The sequence below is a fragment of the Saccopteryx bilineata genome, chromosome 1 (assembly GCF_036850765.1).
Source record: "Saccopteryx bilineata isolate mSacBil1 chromosome 1, mSacBil1_pri_phased_curated, whole genome shotgun sequence".
NCBI lineage: Eukaryota > Metazoa > Chordata > Mammalia > Chiroptera > Emballonuridae > Saccopteryx > Saccopteryx bilineata.
Genome location: NC_089490.1, coordinates 159,785,609 through 159,808,642, shown reverse-complemented (window position 1 = coordinate 159,808,642; position 23,034 = coordinate 159,785,609). Strand labels below are relative to the sequence as shown.

At 44.0% G+C, this 23,034-nt stretch overlaps 1 protein-coding gene across 3 annotated transcripts in view; it reads right to left on the bottom strand.

The window, feature by feature from the left end:
- EXTL3 (exostosin like glycosyltransferase 3) overlaps positions 1-23,034 on the bottom strand; it is a 165,663-nt gene that overhangs the window by 103,736 nt on the left and 38,893 nt on the right. The gene's annotated exons all lie outside the window — the stretch shown is intronic.

The following is a 23,034-nucleotide window of genomic DNA, read 5'->3' as shown; positions in this document are numbered from 1 at the left end:
GACCTGCAGTGGATAAAGCATCAAACTGGAAGAACACTTAGGTCACCTGTTCAAAACTCTGAAGTTGCCCATTCAATGCACATATAAGAAGTAACTACTACGAGTTAATGCTTCCAGCTTCTCCCCGCTCTTTCTCTCTCTCCTATCCTATCTTTAAAAATCAATAAATAAAATCTAGTGGAAAAAATGGGGATAATAATAGTACCTACCTCGCAGGAGTCTTTTATTAAGGATTATCCTGGATAATAAGTGTAAACTGTTAGCCCAGTGCCCGGCAAATAGCAAGCCCTCGTTAATGTTAACTGTTATCATCTTCATTCACTAAAATTCTTAAGAGTCATTTCTACTCTATCTATGTCCTCCACCACCATTTACTCTTTAATTCCCAGAAGACTGCCTTCTGCCAACCTGCTGAAATTGCTCTCATTAAGGAAACCTCATTCATTAATCCCAGGGAATCTTTTTAGGCTTCCTTTTGGAATTCTTCTGCAGTACTTGGGGCTCCTAGTCACTCAACTTGAAAGGGTCCAATCTTGGCTTCTCATGACATTGCTTTCTCACCACTCTTTCTCCACCATCCTTAACATGTTCATGTGTTCAGGATTCCGCCTTAGCCACTTCTGTTCTCATTCAGCACTCAACTGTATAAACACATTCATGATTTCAGCAGCCCAGTCTCTAACTTTAACCTAGACCTTTCTTTTGAGCTCTTGAGCCAAATGGTCCACTCGATATCTTGTCCTAGGTGTTTCACAAGCCCAGCCAACCAAACCAAATTTATAGAGCCTGTTAACAAAATCATTATTTTCTCTACCTTCCCCAATTCTTTTGTTCCTAATCATCATTTTCATCATTAACATCCACTGTCATCTCTTCTGTCTCCCTTGCCCACTGAGCCCAACTGGTGATCAGACAATGCTTCCTCCAGGACCCGATGGCTCCCTTGCTGTCCTGCTCCATCTTTCATGACCCCACCGTGATTCACAGTGGGCTTTAGAGTTATGTAGGCCTGGATTCAAACAGTAGCTATGCCACAAACTGACTATGACCGTTCTTGGCCAGATTACTTAACCTTTCTGACCTCAGGTTTTTGAGATCATTAAATGAGATAGCATAGGCAAAATGGCTGGCACACAGTAGGAACTCAGCAAACACCCCCATAATGCCCTCCTTCAGGTCTTCGTCACCCCCTGCTGTAATGCAATATCTGCCTCCATAGTCTCTCTAGCCCTTTCTCCCCCAAACTGCCCTAGTTTAATTTTTCAAGAAAATAAATGTGATACCATCATTTCTTTCTTTAAAATCTTCAACATTTTCTTTTTACCTTATGGAACAAAGATTAAGTTCCTTATCTGGATAGGTTCTAACAGCCTTTCTTGTCCCTCATCCCCCAGCCCAGTTACTCTAAAAAATAAAATTAAAAATGGGCTGCTCACCAGCTACCTCATGTACTTACTGGCTTATATCTCACACATGTTGATCCCTCTGGTTGTAATTCTCTTCCCACACCCAAACTTCTTTTGTTCAACTGGCAAACTTTTTCATCCCTCTAAAGACCTATTTCAAAAGCTGTCACTTATATGGCAACAAAATGTCAGGCAACAACAGCAAAAATAAATTACAAAGCCTCTGCATGGCAAAGAAAACAATTGATAAAATGAAAATGCATCTGCAAATTAGGAGAAAATATTTGCAAAACATATATGATAGGAATTCATATTTAAACTATAGTATATAAGGCCCCTGGCCAGTTGGCTCAGCGGTAGAGCGTCGGCCTAGCGTGCGGAGGATCCGGGTTCGATTCCCGGCCAGGGCACACAGGAGAAGTGCCCATTTGCTTCTCCACCCCTCCGCCGCACTTTCCTCTCTGTCTCTCTCTTCCCCTCCCGCAGCCAAGGCTCCATTGGAGCAAAGATGGCCCGGGCGCTGGGGATGGCTCTGTGGCCTCTGCCCCAGGCGCTAGAGTGTCTCTGGTCGCAACATGGCGACGCCCAGGATGGGCAGAGCCTCGCCCCTGGTGGGCGTGCCGGGTGGATCCCAGTCGGGCGCATGCGGGAGTCTGTCTGACTGTCTCTCCCTGTTTCCAGCTTCAGAAAAATGAAAAATGAAAAAAAATAAAATAAATAAACTATAGTATATAAAGAACTACAGCTCAATGTCAAAAACCAAGCAATCCAATTCCCGGTCAGGGCACACAGAAACTCCCATCTGCGTCACCACACCTCCCCCTCTCTTTCCTCTCTCTTTCTCTTTCTCTCTCTTTTCCCCTCCTGCAGCTATGGCTTGATTGGAGCAAGTTGGCCCCAGGCACTGAGGATGGCTCCATGCCCTCCACCTCAGGGGCTAAGAAGAGCTCAGTTGCTGAGCACCAGAGCCATGCCCCAGATGGGCAGAGCATTACCTCCTAGTGGGCTTGCCAGGTGAATCCCAGTTGGGACACATGCAGTAGTCTGTCTCTGCCTCCTCTCCTCTCACTGAATAAAATTAACTAATTAATTAATTTTTAAAAATCCAATTAAAAATGGAGAAATGCCTAAATAAGCATTTTCCCAAAGACATCACACAGACCATAAAAGGTGCTCAACATCACTAATCATCAGGGAAAGGCAACCTAAACCACCTCATGATATGTCGCCTCATACCTATAAGGATGGCTATTAGTGAGAACTGGGGACACACACACCTGGGACTCAGGGACTGAGACAGACAGACTCCTGCATATGCCTGACCAGGATCCACCTGGCATGCCCACCAGGGGGCGATGCTCTGCCCATCTGGGGCATTGCTCCATTGCAGCCAGAGCCACTCTAGTGACAGAGGCAGAGGACACGAAGCCATCCTCAGCGCCTGAGCCAACTTTGCTCCAATGTAGCCTTGGCTGCAAGAGGGGAAGAGAGAAACAGAGAAAGGAGAGGGGGAAGGGGGAAGCAGATGGGCGCTTCTTCCTGTGTGCCCTGGCCGGGAATCGAACCCAGAACTTCTACACACCAAGCCAACGCTCTTCCACTGAGCCAACCAACCAGGGTAAACGAGATGACATGTTGCTGAGAATGTGGAGAGCGGGGAAGCTTTGGAGACTTTTGGTGGGAATGTAAACTGGTGCAGCCCTTGTTGAAAACAGTTCAGAGAGTCTTCAAAAAATAAAAATAGAACTACCACAAATGAATTGGTTTTTTGTTTTGTTTTTGACAGAGAGAGAGAGAAAGAGAGAGTATGTGTCAGAGAGAGGGACAGACAGACAGGAAGGGAGAGAGATGAGAAGCATCAATTCTTCATTGCAGCTCTTTAGCTGTTCAGTGACTGCTTTCTCATATGTGCCTTGACTTTACAGCAGAGCAAATGACCCCTTGCTCAAGCCAGTGACGTTGGATTTCAAGCCAGCAACCTTTGGGCTCAAGCCCACAACCATGGGGTCATGTCTATGATCCCACGCTCAAGCCAGTGACCCCTCGCTCAAGCCGGATGAGCCCATGCTCAAGAAAGTGACCTTGAGGCCTCAAACCTGGTTCCTCCACATCCCAGTCCAAAGCTCTATCCCTTGCGCCACCACCTGGTCAGGCTAAACGAATTGTTTATCAATGGATTAATGGGTAAAGAAATTGAGGTATATTAACATATATATAGAGAGGGGGGGGGATATTATTCAGCCTTAAAAATGAAGAATATTCTGCATGTGAGAACATGGATGGCCCTGGAGGCCTTTATACTGAGTAAAATAAGCCAGAGTGTGTGATTTCACTAATATGTGGAATCGAAAACAGAAACAGAGTAGGATGGTGGTTTCCAGGAGTACGGAGGGGGGAAAAGGGAAGATATTAGTCAAAAAGTTATAAAGTTGCAATTACTTAGGATGAAGAAGTCTAGCACTCTAACAACATAATGACTCTAGTTAATAATACTGGGTTTAATAGTGGAAATTTGCTACGAGATTGGATTTCAGGTGCTCTCACCATAAAAAAGAAAAAAAAATGTAACTATTTTGGGTTGAGGAAATTGACATATTAGCTTGATTATAGCAATCAGTTTAATATTATGTATATTAAATTATCATGTTGTACACCTTAAATATATATATATATACAATTTTTATTTTTGTTTTTTTATTTTTTATTCATTTTAGAAAGGAGAGAGAGAGAGAGAAGGGGGGAGGAGCAGGAAGCATCAACTCCTATATGTGCCTTGACCAGGCAAGCCCAGGGTTTCGAACTGGCAACCTCAGTGTTTCCAGGTCGATGCTTTATCCACTGTGCCACCACAGGTCAGGCCTATATATATACAATTTTTAAAAATTTATTTAATTTATGCTGTCTCTTAAAAGGTGATCCTTATTCTTAACTGGTTTAGATTTTTAAAAACTATTCTATACATAACACATACAAACACTCAAAAAGGGAGAGTGGAAGAGAGAACGATGTAATAAATGTGGATGTGGCAAACTCTAAAACGTCGATGAATCTGGGTGAGAATTCTTTGAAAGTTACAAACCTATATAATTCTGGCTTTTATGTAAGTTTGAAATTATTTCAAAAGGAAAAGGAAGTATGAGGCAATGTAAACAAGAAGTAACAACCAAACAAACCCAAGTTGAGGAAAGTTCACCAAACTGGCCTATACTCTGAAAATGTCAATGTCATAATAAAAGAAAGGAAGTTAGGAGGGAGGAAGGGAGGGGTGGTAGGAGAAAGGGAAAGAAGGAGAGAAGGAGGGAGAGAAGGAAGGAAGGAAGGAAGAAATGATGGAAGGAGGGAGGGAGAGAGGAAGGAAGGGAAGGAAGGGAACGAAGGAAGGAGAGAAGGAGGGTCAGGCTGAGGAACTGTTTGAGGTCAAAGGAGACAAAAGAAATGTGACAACTGGGAGCACTCGAGATCTTGCTTCCTGGCAACTGTCAGCAATTGTTATCAGCCTTGGTTCAAATAAACTCTTATTTAAAAAAAAAATTTTTTTAAAGAAAGAAGAAGAAACATAACTAAATGCAATGTGTAACCCTCTGTTGGATGATGGATGGGGGGAAAACTGCTGTAAAATACTTTTTTTTTTTACAGGGACAGAGAGAGAGTCAAAGAGAGTAATAGATAGGGACAGACAGACAGAAACGAAGAGAGATGAGAAGCATCAATCATCAGTTTTTTGTTGTGACACCTTAGTTGTTCATTGATTGCTTTCTCATATATGCCTTGACCGCGAGCCTTCAGCAGACCGAGTAACCCCTTGCTCGAGACAGCAACCTTGGGTCCAAGCTGGTGAGCTTTTTGCTCAAACCAGATGAGCCTGTGCTCAAGCTGGCTACCTCGGGGTCTCGAACCTGGGTCCTCCGCATCCCAGTCCGACACTCTATCCACTGTGCCACCGCATGGTCAGGCTAAAATACATTATTGAAACAAGTGTTGCAACTTGAAAATGGACTCTTTAATATATAACAATATTATAGCAATAATAAATTTCCTGAGTTTAAAAATTGCAGTGGGGGCAAAGGTGGGGGGGAATGGGGGTGGAAAGAGACTTTGCATGGGGTATAGGGAGGCACAATGCAGGGTGGGGTATTATAGTGAGTGGGACACTTGAAAACATGTCAACACAATAAACTGTTAAAAATTTCTCTGGAGTTATACGTAAGAGAATGTCCTTGTTCTTTAAAAATATATAACCCAAGTTGGCTCAGTGGTAGTGTCCGCCTGGCGTGCAGAAGTCCCAGGTTCGATTCCCGGCCAGGGCACACAGGAGAAGTGCCCATTTGCTTCTCCACCCCTCCCCCTCTCCTTCCTCTGTCTCTCTCTTCCCCTCCCGCAGCCAAGGCTCCACTGGAGCAAAGATGGCCCGAGTGCTGGGGATGGCTCCTTGGCCTCTGCCCCAGGCGCTAGAGTGGCTCTGGTCGCAACAGAGCGACGCCCTGGAGGGGCAGAGCATCGCCCCCTGGTGGGTGTGCCGGGTGGATCCCGGTTGGGCGCATGCGGGAGTCTGTCTGACTGTCTCTCCCGGTTTCCAGCTTCAGAAAAAATACAAAAAATACAAAAAAAAAATTATATAAAACACCTAAGGAATTTAGGAGCAAAGGATTAAGATGTCTGCAACTTTAAAATGTTTCAGCAAAATTAACAACAATAACAATGTTGGGGTGGGGCTGGGGTGTGTATCTAGAGAGAGAGAACAAATACAACAAAATGTTAACTGCTGAATCCGAGTTAATTTACCATTCTTGTAATTTTTCTACAACTGAAATTTTTCCAAAATAAAAACTGTTTTTAAATCCATCACTTATACGAAACCTTCTCCTACCCTCTCAGAATTAATGCCACCCCCTCTAACCTGCTGTAAATTTTTTTTTAATTTTTACCCTCAAATGCTCAGATTGGGTTGTAATTATTTAAGTATTAGTTTTATTCCATTAGATTGAAAGCTTCTTGAGGTAGGAACTTGAATTGTCTTTTGGGATTTAAGAATGGGAGGAGTCATCGAACTCAGGGCAATGTAATGTACTTTGATGCTACAATTCGAGCTCATAGCAAAACATGGCTGGACATCTTGAAATGAGAACCAAAAGAGAAAATGGAGCACATTAAAGTGCTGGAATTAATTTAATTCACATTCTGCTCTGCTTCTTCACAGAATCTTCTGCAGGCAAAGCCGAAAGCCCATCATTGGTCCCAGGCAGAGATACATAAAGGTGCAAAGTTTATAAGGGAGAGCTCTCATGAAAGTTAGAGCCAAGCTGTTCTTGATGTCTGGAATATACCCCCTGATCTTTGTCTCATCACTTCCAACCCACATATCACAGGAAGGTCGCTCCATGCTTGGTTGGCCAGAGGTCTGACCAGGCAGCCCACGGGTTAAGAGCCAAATGGCGGCCCTGACCGGTTTGCTCAGTGGTAGAGCGTCGGCCTGGCGTGCAGAGGTCCCAGGTTCGATTCCTGGCCAGGGCACACAGGGAGGTGCCCATCTGCCTCTCCACCCCTCCCCCTCTCCTTCCTCTCTGTCTCTCTCTTCTCCTCCCGCAGCGAGGCTCCATTGGAGCAAAGATGGCCCGGGCGCTCTGCCCCAGGCGCTGGAGTGGCTCTGGTCGCGGCAGAGCATCGCCCCCTGGTGGGCAGAGCATCGCCCCCTGGTGGGCGTGCCGGGTGGATCCCGGTCGGGCGCATGCGGGAGTCAGTCTGGCTGTCTCTTCTGGTTTCCAGCTTCAGAAAAATAAAAAATAAAAAAAAAGAGCCAAATGTTTGAACAATGTAGGAGAAGCCATGTTCTTCTTGTTTTGATGAAGAATATAGGTAACACTTTCTCCACAGCTTTTTTTTTTTTTTTTTTTTTTTTTCATTTTTCTGAAGTTGGAAACGGGGAGGCAGTCAGACAGACTCCTACATGCGCCCGACCGAGATCTACCCGGCATGCCCACCAGGGGCGATGCTCTGCTGTGACCAGAGCCATTCTAGCGCCTAAGGCAGAGGCCATGGAGCCATCCTCAGCGCCAGGGCCAACTTTGCTCCAATGGAGCCTTGGCTGCAGGAGGGGGAGAGAGAGACAGAGAGGAAGGAGAGGGGGAGGGGTGGAGAAGCAGATGGGTGCTTCTCCTGTGTGCCCTGGCCGGGAATCGAACCCGGGACTCCTGCACGCCAGGCCGACACTCTACCACTGAGCCAACCGGCCAGGGCCTTTCTCTACAGTTTTGAATAGCTTCCACCCTTCTGTCTGCCTACTTCCCTTACTATCACCCCCTCAAAGAAGAATAAATGACTTACATGATCAATGACAGTAGGGATAGGGTCATTACACACTCACTGCCCAGGCTGCTTTTGAATTCTTCTTTCAGAGATGTCTGCTCCACTGGGCCCATGGTTTCTTCTTGGATAAAACAGTTTCCAGTGACTGTGCCTATGTCTAAGGGGAAAGTTTCATTCGTGCAGAAAGAAATGGGATGCCTATCTTGGCCTTGGGCCCAAGCTACATACTCCAGCCAGCTTTAAGCAGCAAGAAAGACAATATTTTAATCCTGGCCTGTTTCCTCTAACTGTATCATCTGGTCCATGACTCCAAAAAGAAAGCAACACGAAGGAGCCCCTCAGAATCCCAACAGTATTTTCCTAAGCTTTGGATCGCAGAGCCTCTTAGGGTACTTGTTCTATGACAGCCCCCAATAAATTTCTGTTGTCTTGAACTCGGACAGTGTGATCCACACAAACACAGAGAGCTGCTCAGAGCAATCATTGGTGTGGTGGCTGGTTTTTTTGTTTTGTTTTTGTTGTTTTTAATTGTACAAAGTGATTTTTGAAGCTTCTCTAGTTTGTCTGAGGGCTCTGAGGCTACAAGGAAGCAGGCTTTGGTGAACAGAGGAGAGAGCTGGGCCTTTGTCCCTCTCTGTGGCTGCAACACCAGGGGCAAGATCCCGGGGGAGCTGTCAGACAGCTTGACAGCAATTCCAGCAAGAAGGCAGCAGAAACACAATTTTAGCAATAATGATCAAACGTTTCTTTGAAATTTTCCTTTATCCTTGAAATGCTTTGTGTTGCTGAAAGCCTATTCATTACTGATCTTTCATCCGTAGCAAGTCGTCTCCTTCTGCGTCTGCACACGGAAGCGACAGCACTGGAGGATCCCGGCTGAGACAAAGCTCCTAGGCACAGTGGGGAGGGAAAGGTCAAGTAAACAGCAGCCCGAGGAGGCAGGAGATAAAGACACAGAACACAAGGAGAAGCTACAAGAAAACTATCTTCCTCAAAGGGGCTTTGGTTTTAAAAGTGGACACCACGGCCCTTTAATATTTGCACTGCATCCATCTCTGGTGCCTCCATCTTCCTTTTGTTCCTCTTATCTTGTCCGTGCATTTCCTTCATTACTCATCCCTGTTCTCTCCAGGATGTCCAATTTCTCCGTGTGTCTGCTACCTCCTGCGCCTCGACCTTTAAACATGCCCAAGGTCTTTATATCCCCAGAAATCCAAACTGCCCTCCAATGACCACTCTCTCGCCTATTCCAATGTCATCCAGAGTGTGGCCAAGAGCCAGCAGCTCAGCGTTGCAGGGGAGTGCATTTCAAATGCAATTCTCAGCCCACCCAGACCAACTGAATCAGAATCTCTGTGGGGCACTGGCATGAGCTGTGCTTTAACACGCTCTCCAGGTGATTCTCTAAATTTGGGAAGTGCCGCTTCTGCTCCAGGTCTCTGCTTCCTACCATTCTCCAACGCCTTCCTCTGTCCCTTTAACGTTTGATTCCCCACGGCTCTCTCCAGGCCTCTTCTTTTCTGGAGCTACATCCTTTAAGTGGTCTCAGCTACCCAGAGATGGACTTGGTTATTTGTTTAAACATAGGTGTGCTCCTGGAACACTGAGGTTGCTGGTTCAAAACCCTGCACTTGCCGGTCAAGGCACATATGAGAGTTGATGTTTCCTGCTCCTCCCCCCCCCTCTCTCTTTCTCTTGTTCTCTCTCTCCCATCTCTAAAATGAATAAATAAAATCCTAAAAAGAAATAAAAATAGACATATGTGTTCTAAATTTGAGAATCACTCTATCCCTGGCTTCTTCTCTGAGGCCACAGAATGTCCAGTTGCTTTCTGGACCTTTCTGCCAAAATATTGCAGTTTTATAAACGTGGCACTTCTGACGTGAACTCACCATCTCCTCCTCCACCTACTCTGCATCTATTATAGAGATCTGGGCTATAGGGTCGCACTGCCACCCACATGGTCACCTTCAACTCCTCAGTGTTCTGCTTCCTCTCACCCACTCAGGTCGGTCTCCAAGTACAGGCAGGTCTATGACCACCTCGACCCCGGTGTGGGCCCTGGCAATTCTCATCTTCACTAATCAGTTCATCCTTCATGCTGCCACCTCATTTCCTCCTTGGTTAAATTCTTTAAGGCATCCCCACTGTTTATACGATAATTTCTGAGCCCCTTAACCTGGCCTCAACTCCCAATATATTTCCCACCCTTTCTCCCCTCTGTAAACATGCAACTGATACAATATCAGTTCCTGGAATGGCCTGTGCTGCTTTACAACTTTGTATCTTAGCACACAAGGTGCGTGACTCCAAAGTGCCCTTCCTTCTGCAGACCTTCCCACGTCAGCGTGTCTGCCTGGCCAACTTCGATGCATCCATCATAATCTCACTGACATCAATTCCTCTATGACATTGTCCTTACACTATAGAGTACTGACTGTGTTTCCCTCTTCTGTAGGGCTGTAATATCTTGCTGGACAGAAGCCTATCTTATTTGCTTTCAGATAGCCAGTACCAAGAATAGGCCCTGACAGTTGGAAGGGGTGAGGTTCAAAAATTTCACTAATTCAACAAAAATTTACTTAACACATATTATGTGAGAAGCATTGTGCATATAATAAGCAAGATCAAAAAAACAAACAAACAAACAAAAACCTCTGCGCTCCAAGAGTTGATCAGCTAATCAAAACCCTGGGCTTGCCTGATCAAGGCACATATGGGAGTTGATGCTTTCTGCTCCTCCCCCATCTCTCTCTCTCTCTCTCTCTCCCCTCTCTATAATGAATAAATAAAATCTTTTAAAAACAAAAGAAACTAACAATGCTAAGAGAGCAGCTTAGGGAGTTGCATGGAGGGACGCGTAATTCAGTTTTGCATAATCTTACTGTGCCTTTGGTAATATATGCCGCCTTTAGATCTGCAAGGAAACACGGTCACAAGTATTTTTAAAGAATATCACAATATCCAATTGCTGTTCTTGCCCATTACAGGTATATCTGTCCTTCTGGAGTAAAACTTCTACTTAATTCAGAGAAGGGAAAATGTGAAAATAACTTTTTCCATGAAATTTCCTCGGAGGCAGCCTCTGTGCAGGTATGCAGGAGTCCCTTGAAGATTAAAAAAAAAAACCGGAGCCGAGGAACAGTAAGTCTTTGGTTGCTGTTGATGAGAGTAAGGGTGCTCAAACACTGTTCACATTTCATGAGCTTTAACCTAATCTTCAGAAGCTCTGGCAGCTGACAGAGGTAAGAAAACGCCAAACGGCTCAACCACAACAGCAAGTTGACTTGCACGAGTCTCTTCTCCCTCCTCTGTGTCATGGCGTGTGGACCACAGAACGTATAACCTGTGTTTCAGTTAGTCCACAATCTAGGTTTATCTGGCCTATCCTTGTCAAAGAAGAGTATTAGCTCTGACCTCTAATACACCACTAAAGGACATCAAAGATCTCTGAGATTATGGTTTGTTGCCTTTTTAGCTTTTTGCTCAATTTCAACATATGCATCAGCTAATCAAAACCCTGGTATCTTTTTTTGTTTGTTTGTTTTTACAGAGACAGAGAGAGAGTCAGAAAGAGGGATTGACGGACAGACAGATGAGAAGCATCAATCATTAGTTTTTCGTTTCGCATTGCGACACCTTAATTGTTCATTGATTGCTTTCTCATATGTGTCTTGACCTTGGGCCTTCAACAGACCAAGTAACCCCTTGCTCGAGCCAGCGACCTTGGGTCCAAGCTGGTGAGCTTTGCTCAAACCAGATGAGCCCGCGCTCAAGTTGGCGACCTCGGGGTCTCGAACCTGGGTCCTCTACATCCCGGTCCGACGCTCTATCCACTGCGCCACTGCCTGGTCAGGCACCACCAAGTATCTTAACTGCAAACAGACTAGATGAGTGGATCTCAAGTTTTCAGATGAATCTGAATCACCTAGAAAGCCTGTTATAATGCAGATTTCTGGGTCCTACTCCTGGAGTTTCTGATTCACTAGATTTGGGGGGAACTGAGATTTTTCCAGTTCTAATGAATTCCGAGGTAATGCTCAGGAGCCTGGGTCAGGTACCACACTTTTTTTTTTTTTTTTTTTTGCATTTTTCTGAAGCTGGAAACAGGGAGAGACAGTCAGATAGACTTCCCGCATGCGCCCGACCGGGATCCACCCGGCACGCCCACCAGGGGGCGACACTCTGCCCACCAGGGGGCGATGCTCTGCCCATCCTGGGCGTCGCCATGTTGCGACCAGAGACACTCTAGCGCCTGAGGCAGAGGCCACAGAGCCATCCCCAGCGCCCGGGCCATCTTTGCTCCAATGGAGCCTTGGCTGCGGGAGGGGAAGAGAGAGACAGAGAGGAAGGTGCGGCAGAGGGGTGGAGAAGCAAATGGGCGCTTCTCCTGTGTGCCCTGGCCGGGAATCGAACCCGGGTCCTCCGCACACTAGGCCGACGCTCTACCGCTGAGCCAACCGGCCAGGGCCAGGTACCACACTTTTAGAACCAGACAATATTCACTACTAGGAGGACCTAATCCTATCTGCCTGAAGAAAATCATCTCTAAGGAAAGCAAATAATCAGTACAGTTACATACTTCGACAACCTCCGCCTCCACCAAGCTACCTAAGGGAGGAAAATGTCAGCTAGGGATGTAGACGCTATGTGTTAGAAAAGCAAGAGGGTCCTCACCAGTTGACTCAGTGGTAGAGCGTCAGCCCGGCGTGTGGATGTGGAAGTTCTAGGTTCAATTCCCGGTCAGGGCACATAGGAGAAGCACCCATCTGCTTCTTCACTCTTCCTCTCTCGCTTTTCTCTCTCTCTCTTCTCTCCTCCTACAGCCATGGCTCGATTAGAGCGAGTTGGCCCTGGCACTGAGGATGGCTCCAAGTCTTCAGCCTCAGGTGCTAAAAAATGGTTCCAGTTGCAACTGAGCATTGCCCCAGATGGGTAGAGCATTGCCCCCTAGTGGGCTTGCTGGTTAGATCCCGGTTGGGGTACACAGGAGTCTGTCTCTCTGCCTCCCCTCCTCTCACTAAAAATTAAAAAAAAAAAAAAAAGAAATGCAAGAGGAATACAGGTTTTTAAAATGTTTCTTTTTAGATTTTATTTATTCATTTTTAGAGAGAGGGGAGAGAAAGAGAAGGAGTAAGGAGCAAGAAGCATCAACTCTGTAATGCTGGTGGCTGAGGCCAGACAGGGTCACATTGGATTCGGACAGACAGTACATAAACTGCCCAGCTGAGAAGTGTGGGGCCATACCCGTTTATTGGAGGCTGGCAAGGACAGGTGAGTGAATAAACAACAAAAGGGAAAGAGCTAATAAACAAAGGAAAACCTGCTATTGGCAGTAAGGGCAAGGGAGCACAGAAAACTGCACCTCATGGTGGCAGGAGAGCGATCTGGGAGAATCACTGCCTGGGGGAAGCACCCATAGCTTTACAGAGGCTACACTCACGGGTCTCTGCCATGTGCTCATGCACTAATCAAGCAAAGTGCTTGCAGCCAGTAAACCCGTGAGCAAGCCTAACACAGCTGCCCCACAAATTCCCATATGTGCCTTGACCAGGCAAGTCCAGGGTTTTGAACCGGTGACCTCAGCGTTTCTGGTTGGTGCTTTCTCTATTGTGCCAACACGGGTCAGGCAACACGGGTTCTAACACTCTAAATTCTGTCCTCTGAAAAATAACTGTGGCAAGGGAGGACTACACGTCTTCCCATAACTCCCATTCTCCTGGGGTTCCACTGGAAAGAAGAATTTTAGTAACTACTACCCTTATCCCAGTCCAGTGACTGATGTGTTAACATCAGGCAAGTTTGAGTAAAGAATCCAACCAATGGTTAAGCAGGAGCTGTGGTGCTGTCAGGAAAAGAATGAAGGATCTGCTCTCACACTATTCTCTCTGCCTTTACATTTCCGAAAGTGGAAGGGAATTAAATACCATTAAATACCGAAATAATACAGAGAACGTACTTGTGATGGTTAATTTTATGTGTCAATCTGACCAGGAAGAGATTGGGGCAGGGTGGACAGGATCCAGATAGTTGGTCAAACATAACTGTAGGTATGTCTGTGAGATTCTTTTTGGATGAGATTAACATTTGAATCAGTAAACTGAGTAAAGCAGATTGCCCTCCCCACATGGGTGGGCCTCATACATCAGTTGAAGGCCTGAATAGAACTCTTTCTGCCTGCCTGCCTGCCTGCCTTGAGCCTGGCATATTGGGTTTTTTCCTGCCTTCAGCCTCAAATTGAAACCTTGGCTCTTTTTTGGCTTAAGGCTCAGCACTCCTGAGTCTCTGGATGCAGATCTTGGGACTTCCCAACCTCCATAACTGCATAAGTCCATCTGTGGTAGGCAGTTAGACAGACATGAGCAGAGCACGGATGGCAGGCCGGGCACAGAAGGTCACCATGGAGGAAAGCCCTAGGTGCCTAGCAAAGGGCAAAACTGGAAAAACAAGGACGTTGCCCCCAGAGTAACCCTTCCTCCACCAGCGTATCTCTGGTCCTGTGGTTTAGATGGCCTGACCTTTCATATCTCTAGTCATTAGATTTGGACCCTACCCTGACCTTTCATCCCCTGCCATGTTGCTAGTCATGTAGGCTAGACCCCCTTAGAGGAGGAATGAACAAGGGGCCAGAGAATAGCCCCTTAAGCTTTAAGCCCCCAGAACAATAAGGTTCTGACCCGCAGCAAATACAACTAAGCCTCAGTTGTGCTTCAGCTCCAGGCCCAGAAAAGCAGCAAAACCAGACAGGCCACAGCTGACCTCAGGACCAGCTGCGATGACTAATGACAGCCTACCCTGGCACCAAACCACCAGTGGAGACCACAATCAGGAAAGGACACACCTGAAAAGCTGATGAATATTCTATTGAGCTCCTCCCCTGGAACCTCCCCTAAAATCTCCTCCCTGAGAAGCCCTCAGGACTGAGAAGCCAGTGCCTCCCCTTCCTGGAACATGCCCACACCTTTCCGCCCTCCTCTTCTCATCCCCAGGTGTACTGCCTTTCTTTACCTTTCTTTTTCCTAAGCTCCAAGGGCCCTTCTTTTACCTCTGTAACTTGTTTCCCGAATCACTTCTTTAATAGCTCATTTACTTCTTCTACCTCTGTGACTTTCTAAATAAACTTTTGCTTATAGTTTGAGTCTTGCCTCTGAATTCTTTCTTAGCTGAATTCAAGTACTGAGGTTGCTTAACTGAGGTCTGGTCTTTTTGCCACCAATGAATCCTTATAATAAATCTCTTTATATATGTATATGCATATGTATATACAGATGCTCCTCGACCTATGATGGAGTTACATCCCAATAAACTCACTGTAAGTTGAGAATATTGTAAGTCAAAACTGCATTTAATGAACCTAAATTGCCAAATATCATAGTTTAGCCTAGTCTACCATAAATGTGCTCAGAACACTTCCATTAGCCTGCAGTTGGGCAAAAGCATCCCTCTGCTGCTGCCCGGCACCATGAGAGACTATTGGTATTATACATATGGCTAACCATGGAAAGATCAAAACCCAAAGTATGGTTTCAAATAAATGCATATCACTTTCACACCACTGTAAAGTCAAAAACTAGTAAATCGAACCATCATTAGTTGGAGGCTGTCTGTATATCTATACACACATGTTTATGCATATGTCTATGTATATATCTCCTACTGGTTCTGTTTCTCAGGAGAATCCTAATATAACATTGGGCAAAAATTTCTTTCTAAATCACCTGTTTCCTGTTTTTACTTCTACTTCACTAAATCAGCACTATTCCTAGCAATCTCTACAAAGTCCCTTTAAAGGATGTCTGTAACTTGACATTTCCACAGAGGTGATTCCGATTTGGTGACTCACTGACGACTTCAGCTCTATGGCGCTGTCAGCCCTAGCTGTGCAGTCCAGGCTGGGACTTGCTGGAAGAGAAACACCCACTGTACTGTCCTAGGTAGTGATGATTGTTCTGTTATTATCTGAGAGTAGAGAACTTAGGGATAATAGCAAAAGCGGAAACATTTCTGTCACCATAATTTTCAAGGATCCTGTTCCATTTCTGTCTTTTGTCTTCAGTCTTCTCTGTGTTCTACAACAAAAATGACTCTATTTCCCCCTAATTTTGTAATGCACACACTTATTCTCAAGTTTCTAAAGCTTTTAGGTGTCCTCTTGAAAGTAAAGAGGCTATATAGGACATATCAATTAATCTAGTATGAGTGACAGCATTTTGTAGCAGATGGTAACCTGAAGAGAAGCATTTGCTAGTCATGAGAAAGCAGACAAGCTGTACACACTAACAGGGCACTTCAAGTCCTGATGCAGATAACTTACTTTAATAATTATTCCACAAGAACAGAATGTTCCAGTGGCCTCGATGTGCGACACTACTGGAATAAAGTTAGATGCTTTCCTTAGAGTCAGTGCAGTGCAAGTTTAAGGCACTCCAGAATACCATTCAGAGTAAGCTGCCAGAGGGCCTCAGGGATTCTGCCTTTACTGGAGCAAACAGGGCTACTCCTTAGGTTACTGGTACTTACTAAATATCTGCCAATCTGCCAGGCCCATATACAGCATTAGTCATAATGCAGGGAGTCCTGCTGGGGCTGGCTTCAGAAGATCCAGATATGTGATAGGAATAGTAGCTTCCATTTATTGAGCAATTATAATTACATTAATAATTAACAGCTCTAGGAAGAAGATAGTTTTAAGTGATCGTTCCAAAGTCACACAGCTGATAAGTAACAGAGCCGACCCCAAATGCTTCTGCTTCAAAATCATGTACTCTTAACCACAATTCACTTCTGCCTTTGTAAGTGTTGGGAAGGATTAATCTTTAAGGAAGCATCAGCAATGAAGACCAGGTGAAATAAAGAGATATCGCATTACGCATGAGCTAACGGTCAAATTAGGATGGGAGCCACTTGGCCAGGAGGCCAAGAATCCCAGCCCTGAACAGAAATATTCACAGTATCTTTTATGTAGAATGAGATGACGAGAGCCCCTTCTCTGACCAAACTTGGTCCGGCTCCTCTGAGCTCTTCTTCATTAGGCTGTATCCTGGGCCTACCATCCTTGGCCTGCTAACGTCAAGTTCAACAAGAATCCTGCCAAACCAGTTTAGTAAGTATCCCCCAACCTTTGGTATCTAACCAAGTTCCTCTCAGTAATTTTCTATCCATTGATATACCTTATCCTGTCTTTAGACTACAAACCCGCAGCTACCCCTGTTGTAGTCAGTGTTGAGATCTGTCTCTCTCCCCAATTGCAACAGTTTTGACCCTCATAGCATTAGTCTTAAACAAAATCTTCCTTGCCTATTTAACTTGTCCAATGCAATTTCTCTTTGATGGGGCATAGGTGGACGCTAGAATAGCTAGCTCTGTTAGTACCGCCGTATTCTTACATCCTTGCAGTCTCAAAGTACCTGGTAATAATAAAGTCAACAAAACCACCAGCACAGAGAGCCCCAGGTCTTCAAGTGCAGTCTGCCAGGAAATCGTCCAAAATGCTTGATGGAGGAGAAAATACAGAATATGAGCCCTGGCCGGTTGGTTCAGCGGTAGAGCGTTGGCCCAGCGTGTGGAAGTCCCAGGTTCGATTCCCGGCCAGGGCACGCAGGAAAAATGTCCATCTGTTTCTCCACTCTTCCCTCTCTCCTTCCTGTCTCTCTCTTCCCCTCCTGCAGCTAAGGCTCCATTGGAGCAAAGTTGGCCCGGGCGCTGAGGATGGCTCCATGGCCTCCCCGCCTCAGGTGCTAGAATGGCGTGGTTGCAACAGAGCATCGCCCCCTGGTGGGCGTGCCAGGTGGATCCTGGTCGGGCGCATGCGGGAGTCTGTCTCTCTGCCTCCCTGCTTCTCACTTCAGACAAATACAAAAAAAGAAAAAAAAAATCCAGAATATGGAAGGGGCAAGGAGAGGAATGGGCGACAATTTTCAGCAATTTCTGATTTAAACTGCTGAACTGAGTACAAGATCCCCCTCCTTTCCCATCCAAGGGCCAGATGAAATGCTTAAAAGAATATTTTGAGGAAGAATGAAATAATAACAGCAGGTCAAAGGGAGCCATCAGCAGACCAGAAATCTTGAGAACTCCTAGAACATGAAAAGTGTGAGTATGAAATTGACAAAGAGAAAGCCACAGCCCAAACACTTCAGGGAAACGTAGTTCTTGAAAAGAAGTTCCATGGAAGCTTCAAATTGGCTGGCAACAGACAGAAAATGCAGAAGTGAACCATAGGCAATCATTAGGATAATTTAACAGTCTTTTGAGCAGCCAGGAGCGTTGGGCCCCCAGGGTTTGCCACCTAAACAAGTTCAGCTTTTGCCACCTAGATAAACATGAAAAACCAATCTCATAGCCTGTCCTGTGGTGGCACAGTGGATAAAGCGTTGACATGGAATGCTGAGGTCGCCAGTTTGAAACCCTGGGCTTGCCTGGTCAAGGCACATACAACAAGCAATGAACAACTAAAGTGAAGCAACTATGAATTGATCTTCCTGCATCCTCCCTGTAAAATCAGTAAATAAAACCTTTAAAAATAATAATAATTATTATTATAATAACTCCATCAGAAAAAAGTATTCAATAATCATAGGACTTAAGGTCACAGGATATAAAAATACTGTCAATTTATACATTTTTTTTGTTGCAGTATAATAGGGTAACCAATAAAAAAATTTTTTTTTAATTTTTTTTTAATAAATTTTTATTAATGGTAATGGAATGACATTAATAAATCCAATAAAAAATTTTCAAGCATAAAAATATATATGGGAAAAGTCTGTGTGGGATGTGAAATGGAAATTCAAATTCAGGAAAAAAATGGAAATTCTGATAAAATTTCTGATGTTCATATGACTGATGTTTATAACCACTGCGCAAAGAGGGCGCTTGGTGTTTAAAGGAGAACTTGCTCTTATATTGTTTTAATGGATGATAGTGGGTAGCAAACAGTATTAGATTCTCCTGTATACATTTAAAAGAATAATGTGACAGTTTTGAGTGTGTGTCATACACATACATATATGCACAAATCTGGATCTATATATATTTCATGTTAAGGCTACATAGTTTAGCATCTATAGTTTATATAAATGTTTATATTTTATATTGTTATATACAATATATTTATATAACCCACTTATATAAAATATACATATGTATTTATATAATATATAGTCTCAACAGGAATATATATAAGTGGATTGACATATATATTGCTATCTACATATCTATTCATATATGTCTTATACATATATATTCATATTAAGGCTATTTAGATGTGTATATTTTAATATACACACATGTACATAATATATATGTACATTTATATTTATGTCAAGGCTTTATGCCATATATAAATACATGTGCAAACTATGCATATAAATGCATACAGATATGCATATATATACAATTATATATATTACAATTATATGCAATTATACACAATTACCAAAATTCATCAACTTGCATACTTTAAATTGACAAATTTTATTTTTTGTAAACAAAAAACAAAGAGAGGAAAACCCTCCCCATTAAAATAGGAATAAAAAAAAATAAGAATAAAAGGATTTTTTTTCTTAAATAGAAGCTTTTTTTTTTTAACTTTTTTTTAAGACTTTATTCATTTTAGAGAGGAAAGAAAGAGAGAGAGAGAGAGAAGAGGGAGGAGCTGGAAGCATCAACTCCCATTTGTGCCTAGACCAGGCAAGCCCAGGGTTTCTAACTGGCAGGATATTTCTTCAGTATGATTGGTAAACAAATATCTGTGAATGTATAAGGGCACACATATATACACACACATATGTGTACACAAATATTCAACAATTTTTTTTTTTTTGTATTTTTCTGAAGCTGGAAACGGGGAGAGACAGTCAGACTCCCGCATGCGCCCGACCGGGATCCACCCAGCACGCCCACCAGGGGGCGACGCTCTGCCCACCAGAGGGCAATGCTCTGCCCCTCCAGGGCGTCGCTCTTTTGCGACCAGAGCCACTCCAGCGCCTGGGGCAGAGGCCAAGGAGCCATCCCCAGCGCCCGGGCCATCCTTGCTCCAATGGAGCCTCGCTGCGGGAGGGGAAGAGAGAGACAGAGAGGAAGGAGAGGGGAAGGGGTGGAGAAGCAGATGGGCGCTTCTCCTGTGTGCCCTGGCCGGGAATCAAACCCGGGACTTCTGTACGCCAGGCCGACGCTCTACCACTGAGCTAACCAGCCAGGGCCACAACAATTATTTTTAAAGTCAATATTGATCATATAATTTAAAATATATCCTTTACAACTATGTAAACTATAAAATTTTAGCTACAGACTGCAAATGTGTGAGGGGCCATGTAATTTTATAAGCTTCCTCCGGAGGATATGCAAGCCAAACAGTTGGAAGACCCCTGGGTGCCAGCACAGGATAATGCACATGGGTGAAGCCAATGCAGCAGAAACGGAGAGAACAAAGAAACAATTAGTACATTTTTTGCTACTAGGATACAGGCAAACTAAGTTACAGTGATGAATGGAATGTTGACATCCCAGGCAGACAAAAAAACATTTAAAAGCAGCTCTTTGTTCTCCTGCTCACTATGGGGCAGGTGCTGGCACATGTTGAGGAAAGTGACAGGACAGGCATGCGACTAGACTTGCTGATGCCCAGTCACAGGACTGGATCTGGATCCACAAATCGACATGAGAACCAGTGTAAGCCCAAGTCACAACATCTCACCTAGGCATTCATTCCACACTGCTTGAAACAAGGCCTCATAATAACTACTTCAGGGGAGAAACCAGTTCAGTTGAATGGTAACCAAGTAGAACATTTTAGCATTAAGATTTAATTGGCTTACTCTCCCAAATCACATTGGAAACAATATACTGTGTTCCTAGGGTGCCGTGTTATATTATTTATAAATGCAGACAATTCAAAAGCAGCAAAATGCTTAGCCCTTGCACTCAATAAATTTGCCTTTTAATTGAGAAGGACAACTTCCAAATTAAAACAACATTCGAACAATTCAAAGCAACATCTAAGAAATGTGTAATAACCTCCCAAGAGAAACAAGTATTCTCATTCTTTTGGGGTAGAAGTATAAATTAACACAGCCCCTTGTGGAAAGAATTCCGCAACAGAGTTCAAAATTAGAACTAAAGATCTCTTTTGACCCAGTAATTTAACTTCTGGGAATTTATCCTTCTGCCATACTTGAGAAATAACATAAACACAAAGTTACTCACTGCAGCATTATTCAAAATAACAAGAGATAGGTAGGAACTCAAATACCCTTGAATAGAGGACTGGTTTAATAAATCATGCTACAACCATAAAATGGAGTATTCTGAAAGTATAAAAATGCATGAGGAAGCTTTCAATGCACAGATACATGTTTAAACGTCTCTAAGATAATATTAAGTGGGAAACAAAGAGACAAACAAACCAGCAAGGTGCAGAAAATCGTGTACACAATGCATTCTTTCGTTTCCAACAAGGGAAAAACAAGAACACAGAATATACTTGTATTTGCTTGAATATTCCTAAGTAAACGGTAGACAAATACACACAAAAACTAAAAGCTGATTATCTGCAGTGACTGGCCGGAGAGTGAAAACAGAGTAGGAAAGAAGGGGCAGGAAAGAGACCTCTGCTCTATAGAACACAAAGATATATTTGGAACCACCTGAATGTCTTCCTATTCAAAAAAATTAAGAAGAGAACCATTTTTAAAAAATAAAAACATGCCCCCTAGGAGGCCTAGCATAATGAGGGAGCTAGTTTCTGGGGGACTCCTCCTGGCCATCACCATGTGGAGCATGGACGCCAGCTCTGACCAGCTCTGTAAACAGCAGGGAAATGAAAGAGAGGAGAGCGCAGTTTCTGCACAGGCACCACTGGCCAGTTTCCACCCATGCCATCAAGTCCCAAGGTTTCAGAGCCACCACCTGGCTGAAATGGCTCCCTGCCAGGTGCTTCCCCTTCACCAGAGCCTTTCCTCCCATAACCAGGATGCTCATGACAAGCCATCCGCACCAGTTACCAGAATCCTCAAGCAGCTGGCTTTAATTTTTACTGTGTGTGTGGGGGGGGGGGGAGGCAGAAGAAGGAGGGCAGGGTCGATTAAGTAAACTTCTATTAAGGGAGGAATGAAGCACAGGAGGTCAAAGAGTCGGGACAGATGTCTGGCCGGCAGCCAAGTTAAGCTTAGAAAATACTCCCCAAAGATACCACACAGAAATCTGCCCAAATGTTGAATGCTTCTGGCTTCAAATTGTGTAAACCTGGGTGATTTTTTTTTTCTAATCTTTATGCTTTGATGTGCTGTCCAATAAAAAATTTTACTGAGTATAGATTACTCTTAAAAACCAAAAAGGAGTGTATACTATGTGTGTGTCTATATATAACATATATATTAAAAACCAAATCAAACTACTCTTATGTAGTACAGAAACTGAAACGTAAAGGAAGCTCAGATAGGTAGCATAAGAATTTTACAAATGTAAACAATAAGAATACAATACTTTTTTAAAATTTCTATAATGCTGAAGATATCCATAGGTGAGGGCGATCCTCCTCCTAATCAGGCTGGGCCAAGTGGAACTGTCCAGCTCCAGGAAAGTCAAGGGCAGTCATTAAAGAGATGCCTTCCCCTTCTTCAAGTTTGAAACTTGATATCTAGCACTGCGAATCACTTTCCTCCCTCCACTCTCTAAACCCCAGTGATGATGATGGTCCTATTCATCTCAGAAACTTAATAAGTACAATTTGAAACTTGACTAATCTTTTCCTCAGCTCCTTAGTAATCGTGGGAAAAGTAAGCTACCGTTCAAATTACTTAAGTAGGTTTGGGCATAGCTGAGGCTAACAGTTTTTCATCATTCAACAAATGTTTTATTTTTTTAAAAATGTCAGTCAAGTTAGGCAAAATCCAGCCCCTTGATGCTTAAAAAACATACAGTGGACCTTGATACTTCCAAGGGATTTATCCTAAAGCCTTCCTGAATCCCAAATGTGGGAACAGCACTATTGCACAAAACTTCCTCCTATGTTAGTCAGGACTCTTGATTTTAAGTGATAGAATCTCAAGTGACAAAAGGGGAGTGAACTGGAGGACAGGATTCAAGGAATGGTGAGACAGCCAAATTGAGGAAAAGACGGGTGTAGTAGGCTTCCAAGAAAACAGGGCACAGGGACACAAACACCACCAGAGCTCTGCCCATCAGCCTTTTTCATTGTCTTCCCCACCTGGCAGGAAATACAGCCATGTAGGGGCCAAGAATCACCACTGGCAAGGAGTTCCTCAAACATTTTCTGATTGTAAGCACAAAAACCCTGAGAGAGTCTTTGATTGGCCAGTAGAGG